This window comes from Formica exsecta, unplaced genomic scaffold, assembly GCF_003651465.1.
Source record: "Formica exsecta isolate Colony F162 unplaced genomic scaffold, ASM365146v1 scaffold393, whole genome shotgun sequence".
In the NCBI taxonomy this organism is placed as follows: Eukaryota; Metazoa; Arthropoda; class Insecta; order Hymenoptera; family Formicidae; genus Formica; species Formica exsecta.
The window spans coordinates 574804-584895 of record NW_021851167.1 but is presented as its reverse complement, the minus strand read 5'-3'; the positions used below and the strand labels follow the sequence as shown (position 1 = coordinate 584895).

The following is a 10092-nucleotide window of genomic DNA, read 5'->3' as shown; positions in this document are numbered from 1 at the left end:
GGGGGGGGAGAATCTTCCTTTTAAAAAATATAAAATGTACAATAAATATCTCCATTCATAAAAGTATGTGTAATACATATTCTTATTAAACAAGTTATTGCGTAATGTTGAATTAACCTGATTCCTCGGATGACGATGCTTGAATGATGTTCAAGGTCATCGATTTCGGCCGAGCAATTAATAGCGAAGGAATTTTTAATGCGTGGCCAACAGGGCGTTTCTAAAAATTATCGGTGATTATATAGAATTAAGTGCGTCTTTTAGAGATTGCAGTCTGCTGCGCGAGAGATATAGCGAAGCGATGCCGGGGGATGGAGAAGTCTCGCCGAGGGTGTAATTAACCCTCGGGTCAGCTATCAGCAACTCGTCGGAATCGAGGATTTCGTCCATTTATGCACGCCTAAAACTTTCTTTCTTAAACTGATCGAAATGTGTCAAAAGTGGAAGAGCCTCTCCTCGCGTTGCGATTTGTCGACAAATATTCGTCGCGTGCGAAATGAAAAAGATAGACCTATCAAATTTTATTGATCTTTTACATGAAACTATTTTAAGTATTTCTCTTGAGAAATGGATCAATTAAGTTTGTCGAAAAAGCAGACTATTAAAGCTTTATTAATAAAACCTTAATGTAGAGAGCCCTAGATATCTTGAGCTCGCTGGAGTGATATATGACGGTTAACGATAGTTGATGATAACCATTAGGCTGTTGGAAAATTGCGATGGCCTATAAAGCGTAAAATTCTCACATCGTTACGCCGTCATAATAATGTAGGTAATCATCCCGATTCGCAAAGCGCGAACTGATTCTACTGATCGCAGAATTAGCTTCGGGCAATTCAAAGATTACTATGTGTTACGAGACGAAATTTTATCGTTGTCAGCTATAAACGCGATATAGATACGACATAAACTATACATTTAAGCACTCTGAATTCAATTTTTAACCAGTTACTAAATAATAAAAATCGATAAAAATTTATTCTATTATTCTTGGTCAGAGCATTTTTTAATTAAAATTATAATACATTATATGTGTATATTACAATTTTTTATTATTGTCAAAGTTTATTTATAATCCCTTCAAACTACAATACTTGCACATTTACTTTACACTAAACGCGTAGTGAGAGTTGCATCACGTAACTGATCTGAAATGATAAACTCAATAAATTTTTAAAATATTACGATTCTATTGTATGAATTCTCTATAGAAATCATATAGATTAACGAGACTTAGTTCAATCTTCTAACAATTGGTAATAATTCCCTAGTTACGTCTCTGTTTCGCCTATCTTTTGCCGATTATCCGAGAAACCACCCACACATACACGCACACAAAGTCACGCTTTCTCCTCGATCCATCCTTCTCGCCGATCACAACCTGCTTCTGTCGAGATTGCTATGTTCTATGCGTTAAAATGAGACGAGACGAGTCCGTCGCGAAAGGAGAACCACGATTCTATGATTTCGCAGAGATCCCGAGGAGATACTTGCCACGGCAATGTCAGATATTATCGAGTCTCGAGCGTGGAATCATCGTTTGTTGCTTGCGCGAGTAGCACGAATTTTCACATAACGTGCAGCGCGCGAACGGAATTTGTGTCTAGAAATCCGAAAGCGTGAAATCGCCTTACAGGATGAATTATACACAAAGGGGAGAGGGGATTTCAAAATTATACCGCTATCGTTACCGCGACGTTGTGTTCGCTTTGGACCAGAACAATTTTTTTTTATTAACGCATGCGATGCTAGTTATGGACATTGTTACAATTTCGATCCTGTATTTCTATGTTACAGATCAATGTTCAATTTCATCAACTCCGCTGTTACGCATTGATTGGTGAGTAATAAATTCTTATTATGATGAAAATCCCAAGTATATGTATATAAGTATATATTTCAATTTTTTATTCATTTTAAACTTCCATTTGCTGCACATAACTTTGCAGGGTAGTTTTTAATGTACATGGCGTGTGTGTGTTTTTATCTCATTAAAAAGGTTTCTTTTTGATGGTTATATAAAAAATTATTTTCAAGACAAATATATTTCACCCACGTATTTTATAATTAAACTAGTATGTTATGCACCAATTGTTTCATTTTAAGTTTCATAGTCGCGCATCTTCAAAAGCATTAAAAATAAAAAAGAAATATCATAGAAAGAAAAAATTTTACTTCAAAAAAGATAATTTAATTATGTTATGTCCACGTATAATTTTAAAAGACATTTCGTTTTTTTATCCTCTTCTGTTTATATTATGAAAATGTCTAAAAGTCTCTTCTCTCATTCCGCTTAATCCTTTAAACTCTTGTATTCATGTAGCGCATGCTGCAAATGAAATTTTTGCGCATCCTAATTTCCACAGTTTTCTGCTTTACACGTTCTCTATTTTAATACACCGAGTGATATACATGATCGAATATTTTGAATAAAAACAGAAAGAAAAAACGAAAAATGATGCCACATGCATGTAGTACATTTTATTCGGAAAAATTTCAATACACAATTTGTGAAACCTCTATTTCAAACTGGGCGCGTTCTATTCGTGTGCGTCGACGAGGGCGTATCTCCGCGAAATTTATCGCGCGTTTTCATCGCGTCCGCTGCAAATCATTCTCGCGCGGTGAAAGCTCGACGATACGTTTCGATATACGCGGGCAAACGCGTTCGATATCGTCGCGCGATATACTCGCTCTATCGAGTCCCGTCGAAGGAATCGCCGGACGCCTGTCCCCGCGTGGGTTTCGAATAAAATGTTACAAATTACAGAGACGGGCTCGGCGTTTCGCGCCAACGATCGCCGCTAATATCCCATAATTTCCCGCGAGCGCACCGGCCGATTTATCATATTATCGGGCGCGATGTTTATCCTCTCGCTCGCGCCGTAGGTGTCCTTCTATTATAAGCCCTCGGCGCGATACATATCCGCGCGCGACAAACCGCCCACGGAAGCGCCATGCCGCGCGCCATCGTCTGCGGGAAAGATCGCGGTTTATACGTGTGCGTGTGTGTATGTATACACACGCGGGTATATTCGGGAAAGCGCAAATTTACGAGCCAATAAATTATCGCGCGCGCCGCGCGCCTATCTAACGCCTGTCGTCCCGCTCGCGAAACGCTAACGAGGCGTTAACGCCGCAGCACGTTGGGATCGTGGCTCGACGTTAATGAGGAAGAGAGTCGCCGGCGCGAAAACCCCCGGCCCGCATTTTCATCGGACGCGGGCGATGTCATTAACACTAGAACGGAATGGTCGATTCGTCGGCTAACAATTGCAACCAACCATCCTAATTATAACCCTGCTAATTGCCTAGCAGTAACAGGGATTCCTTTCACGATTTTTCATCGCCTCTTTGGAGAAGTATTGTTTGAAAAGAAATTGTGCAAATTTGTAAAATCGAAAAGTCTTTCTCTCTTAATGGTACATATCTACAATATTCTACAGAATGTACGAGAAATGTACGAGAATTGTCGGATACGTTAAAAGAATTTAATCTCCTTTGCGTTCCCAGATATTACATTTTTCTTAAAATTAGTCATGCTTACAAACGTTTACGGTTTTCCCTCTTGCTACAATTGTCGTATATGATGGCATACACAGACGAGTAACTAGATTTGTATATCAAATATTACATTGTTCTCTGTTGGAAATTATTTTCGTGGCATATGAAGCTTTATGAATTGTTTGTAACTTCTGCTATACACACACACATGGATTTAAAAAAATTCAACAATAGGATTAAAAAAAAGATTTTTCTTTAATTTCAAATAAATTCTACTTTGACAGAATTTCTATTTGAGACTTACAAGAAATTATCACATGACGTTAACATGTTAACAATTAGATGTTTTTAAAAAAAGATATCGTTCCGTCAAATTTCTATTAAAAAAGATCTATTAAAAATTAATCATAAAATTTGTAAAGTAGATGTGACGATAAGAAGCACTTTTTATAAAAGCTGCCTAATTGTATTATGGAAGCGCGTATATGTCGAGAAGAGTGCATTACGCGCTAAGTGTAAATATTTGAAAAACAGAGAGGCATATCCCGAAGCTCGTAAACCGTTTATAATAGCGTTCGCGTCGGGTTTGAAAGACTTCGAAGCATTAGTTCGAGGCGAGAAAATCTCGCGGAGCTTTTCATCCAATTTTCAGGAGATGCGCGCAACTTTTGAAACTCCCGCGAGACTGGAACACGGCCGGAAGATTAAATGAACTCCAAGATTAAACCCTGATCAAGACTTCAACGGAGAAAGTTGGCGGTAAAATATTTAACCTCTTACCGGCATGCTAGCAGATTTTTTTAACGAGACTTCCGGCCGCTAATGAAAGAGATGAATTAAGGAAGCCGCCTTCCTGCAAGCTTAATAGCGAATAATTGCCACAGTTTTACAAGATGGGAAGAGTATCACGAAGCCTATTCGCCAATTTGTTTCTTATATATATGGCGATTAATTTTGTAAATTGTACGCCCGCATATTATAAAGTAATACTTTCCAAGTAATTCATATCTAATTTTCTTAAGAAAATTTAATCTGATATTTAATGAGAGCTATTTAACAAGAATCTTAAAAGACTTTCATGAACAAAGTCTTAAAAGAATAAATTGGTATCATAACGCCTAATATTATACAAGCATTCTACGCAGAAATATTTAAGTTAAGAAGCTACTTTAATAGAGAGATTTAAGAGAGAGAGATTAAGAAAGAAATAATGTTTAGTTTAATTTCAAAATATAAAAAAATCAAAATACGTATTTAAAAAAATAGAATTCTAGTATATATATAATTATTAAAACAAAATCATAAAATTCTCAAGTTTAATAACTTTTTTCAGGAATTAAAAATCTCATGATAAAACATGTGTATTCAGACTTTATCAAAATGAAGTGGCTCTAGTGTTGCACATGTTCGTAAATATACAATATTTATTATTCCGTAAATTATTTGCATATCATTATGCTACACGTTTCGCTTAAATGCGCGCTTTAAAACGCGCGTGTATCTTCGAGAGATCTCGTTTCGCTCCAACGATCGCGCCGACATGTTCAACTCGCGCCGAGAACATCGCTCCAGCTTCAAGATTTTATTTCGAGCTTCGCGGAATAATAAAGCGTACGAAGACCAGCCGTAAACGCGGAAGAGAGTACATGGCAAGCATGATAAAAATTCTCTTCGCAGCTAGTATCTCTCGAGCGTCAAGTCTCGGAAGGGTTCCATCCTGGTCGTCGACGCGGCTCTCATCGATTCGGGATGTCATCGTCTCGGAGCAAAAGGGAACAAAATTTCCGTGACTGCGTGACTGCCGAACACGTGTCTCACGCGGGTATCTCCACGTGCTACATATATGTACGCATGCACGAGAATGTGAGTCGGCTTGGAGCAAAGTGAAACGGCTTCTTCCGTAGCGCCCTTCGTCGTTGTCGTCGTCGGTTGTTCGCCATTCTCATTACAAATGGTTTCATTCGCAGACACGTGTCTGTTTATGCCGCCATCAGTTCCCGCGCACCGTGGATGCTACCAGCATTTTATCGCGTCGAAGGTACGCGGAATGGGACAACTTTACTATCTCCGTTTCGTGCGGCGATGTTTCCCGTGATATACAAGGTGCCTCGGAGAGAAGTCCCGCTATTCCTTTCGCTTAGAGATTGAATGTTTGGAAGTCGATTGTTCTTTAATAACATGTCGAGGCATTGAGTTATATACGACCGAACATGGATAAAGGAAAGAGTTTAGAGATAACAAAACGTTATTCTACACAATGAATTACAAATTAACATTATTTTAAATTATTTAGTAATTAATTGTAAAAAAAATATTTTTTAACGTTCTTTTTATTTATTAACGATTTCTTTAATAGAATGATATTTTAGGCTGACATTTATAAGATTTAACAGAATAATCTAAATTAAAAAATCGATTGTGGTTTCGGGATCCTATCTGTATATCACGCGAATTATTTAGCTGCCAAAAAATAGACACATATGTGTTGATATTTTCACGGATGAAAAGCGCATGTGAAATAATATATGAGTCAGACTCGGTGGTCAAAAGATCAACAGATATTATTTATTATTTTTCGAAGTATTATATTGAGAGACATGTGCGATAGTCTCTTAAAATTAAAAAATAAAAGAGAGACATGGCACGCATTAAATCTGAAATTATATATATTTTTAAAGAATTAAATTTTTTAATATAAATGACAGAAAGAATATTATCTTTTTTAATTATTCTTAAGTTTCTATAAAAGTTACCGCCCATTAGAACTTCAAATTAAATTTTGCGTAAGCGAGGATTGACTTTATATGCTTTCCCAAAATATCGTAACAAGAAGCAAATGCATGACAAATTTCGATACCCGCGTATATATTAATTACAAATTTATTATTCGAAAACATCGCATACCAAACAATCACATATATTAATCCTTTTATTGTTATATTATATTTTGTGACATAGAAGAGACTGTAAAATTTTCATTTTGGTAATAATAGGATAAAGATCGTATTACGCGTAAGCAACAGTGGAAACGCGCAATCCCATTTTCATTATCATTTTATTTTAACATGATGATGTTTATCATGATTACATAATACCTCATAAATATGATTCCAATGGTATATCACAAGTTAATTACAACAATGTAAATATTAATTGCACGACACGATCATTCTGATACATAAGTAATATAATCCTCGGCCGCAAAGAAAGCGCTTCTTTGAAAAGCATCGTAAATCCTTGATTCCGTCCCTCGCACCCCCCTTATCGGCCAAGACGGTGTAAAATTGACTGCGACTAATGTTAAAGCCGAGGCCACGCAATAAAAAATAACAAGCTCGTTTCGAAAGACATCAACGAGAGGTAGGGGGTGAAACGCGCCCTTTTATCCCGCCGTGCACGATCGTGTTGATTTAACCAGCGCAATGGCCCTGGCGAACCGGCCGGTTAAATTGCCTGGAATCTGGCACTGGCTCGTGTTCCCTCCTCGAAGACGGCGGATATATTCTCCACCTCTTCTTCATCCCCCTCTCGAAACTTGGATCGTAATTCAGTCCGGCGAGGATCGACAAAAGGATTTCCAGTATCCTTTCTTCGAGCGAAATATCTAGGAATGAGACGCCGGCAAAACCCGTCAAATGCCGATCTTTGAAAGACATTTCTGCTCTCCCGAGAGATCACGATTTTCTTACGCACTCGTGAACACATCGTCCATGCGAGTCTCATATAGCGCCCGAAGTAATTCCTGAGAAAATCTTTTCCCTCGCGATTCCGCCGCGACCCAATAATGGTCGATTGACTTGCGTTTACTGCGCGTCTCACCCTCGATTCTCGTAATAAAATACGAATTTCATCGACCAGGATTTATAGCACGGCTAACGTGAACAATTCTCGATAATTAAAAAAAGAATACTTTCATTTATGTATCTCATTCGCTAACACGAATTGCTCGTTTTCTTGATTACAACGCTATAAATATGTCGAAATACTCTGCCGATAATTTTATTTTTATCGCGCTTTCGCGGTTGTAAATATTTCGACATGCGGAGATTCAAACACACGCCGTGACACGGTCTGCGGTGTGTACTTTTCTTATGCGCGAAATGAATATCAAAGGTGCAGCTGCGAGTTTATACCGGCGACCGTCGATTTTTGCAAGAGCGTGAGTTAACTCGTGATACAAACACATACACACACACACTTCGTACACGTAAATCTCATCAAAGCATTTCATGCTGCTCGATCGTGTAAATATTCTTCCCTCTTTTACTCTCTTTCACGAAGAGTATCGTCCGGCGGAAGTATCGTGTCGCATATACTAGAGATGTATTACGTGTAAATTGCATCGTCAAATAATAATACAAAAGTAAACAAGAATCTAAAAAGAGCGACAATATAAGTAATTAACTAATTTTTAAGCAATAAGCAACATAAGCAATTTTCGCATTATATTTGATTTGTAGGTTTTTATTAAATGATTGCAAAGGATTTAAAATTATAATAATCAATCATTTTAATATCGCACAGAGAGATTTTTTCGTTTACAAATAAATGATATTGAAAGAAGATATTATAACAAGATTGCAACGCCTAATAGGACACCTTTCAATGTAAATTTCAAAAACTTTCAATTTTTATATAATACAGTTTGATATCCTGCTTATAAAAAAGAAGTTAATATTGAGAAATTTTATCACTTTAATGAGAAAAAGGATCTTTTCAGAAGTATCCTAGTGACTCAAATGCAAGTGCAAGCGAACTGTGCGCGATAGGTATCGCGACGTAGTTATTAAAACACCATGTCAGATATCTGGATACGTCCAACGTTTTACGTAGATACAGTATCTGACTGCTTGTACGCTTTTGGGGATATATTTTAACAGCGCGCGTGGAGACTGTCCTTCGGATGAGTCCGACGAGTTTGTACAACGTGTACGAAAGCTCGCTCGCTCGCTTCGCGTGTGTACCTTCGCGCTGTGTGCTTAGGATTTCGTGGAGTGGAAGCGTGTTTGACTATTTCTAGAGAGAGCTGACAGAGAAAACAAAAGTGCAGGCAGATATAGAGAACCGGGCGTGGGCGCTCTCGCGCGCTGAATAGACGTCAATTAAAGCGATGAATGGGCGCGATACCCGTGTTATATCCCGGCCGATAGAAGCAACGGGCGTATTAAATTATGTCTGATAACTCGGTTTGCGCGCACTACACCGATCGAGTATAATCGTTCACGTTCGTTCGCACCGGCTTATACCAGAGACCACATCAAAGACGAGCCTCAATATCGCCGCGTTATCGCCCCAGCATCAATGTCCGCGCGAGTATATATACTCACGTCGCGCAATCGGTCGAATGATTAATAGATAATCGTCAAGATACAAACTGTGCACTTGAGTCATTGCATAAACTTACGGCCGCGATGATAATCGCTCGTTGATCGATCGCGACGAATGAAAATTAAATGACAGCAACGCGTGAAAAATTCTCACGTGCGAATAGGATCGCCACGTGATTCGCGAAAACTCTCATGTATATTCTTTCTTCGTCTATCTAAATGGAAGATTTTAATTCTCTGAAATTCTACTTCTAATGACGAATCTTTCTTTCAATTCCGAAAATTTTATAAACAACCTTTAAAAATATTATTTTCACGATAAGGGAAAGAAACTGACTTTGAGTAAGTTTTCTTCAAAGACTCGCGATAAACTTGTTTGCACGTAAGGCTATTCGATCAAGTGGATAAACTGAAAAACGAAAGATTCCATCGAATATCCTTGGCAGTGGTTCATTCATCGAGATTGAATCAGACCGGGGAGTAAGTGTCAGGGGGAAGGGGGTGGTCATTGAGCTACGTGGAAAAGGGAACAGGAGAGGGAGAAGAGAGGTGCAGTCACGTTCACGAGCGTATCGGAGGGTACGCGAAACGACGTTTCAATTAATAAAATAAGCGACTAATTTCTGGAGTGGCACGTTTTGGCCTAACACACCACTCGTGTTGCAAGATTTATGAATCGCGGTAAGATGGCGGGAATTCGTCCCGAATCCGGCCGTGGATTAAACCAAGCGGATAATCGCGCTACATTTACTGCGAATGCCGGTTAATGGTAAATGTAATCTCTGTGAAATTGCGTCGCCGCGTGCGATTGCATTACCACCCAATTAATATGACGTTAATGCGATTCGAAGGGCGAGCAAAAGATGCAAATGCCACACACGTGTGTGTCGCGTCGACGTAAATATATAATTCAGAGCATAATTAATAATTGTAATATCACATCGATGTGCGTTAGCGATAGTTATTTATCTAATTATTCGAACGCACAATTTGAATAATTCGACAAGTGACGATTGATATTTCCTAAATCGAATACGGATTAATTAGATATGTAATGCTGAACATATTTATGGATAGTGTGATAATTAGAGACGTCAAACTAAACTCTATCACCAATGAAACATTAATTATTAATTAAACGAAAAAAGAAGAAGAATGAAAATAGTTTACTAAATAATAGTTTTCTCTCGTGTATATAATATTCTTTATAATTCTTTTTCGTATATATATATATATATATTCTCTATTTATTTATTATTAA

The 10092-nt window shown here is 37.9% G+C and overlaps 1 protein-coding gene across 1 annotated transcript in view; it reads right to left on the bottom strand.

The window, feature by feature from the left end:
* The window catches only part of LOC115239688 (netrin-1-like), a 172499-nt gene that overhangs the window by 101078 nt on the left and 61329 nt on the right, over positions 1 to 10092 (bottom strand). The window lies entirely within an intron of this gene.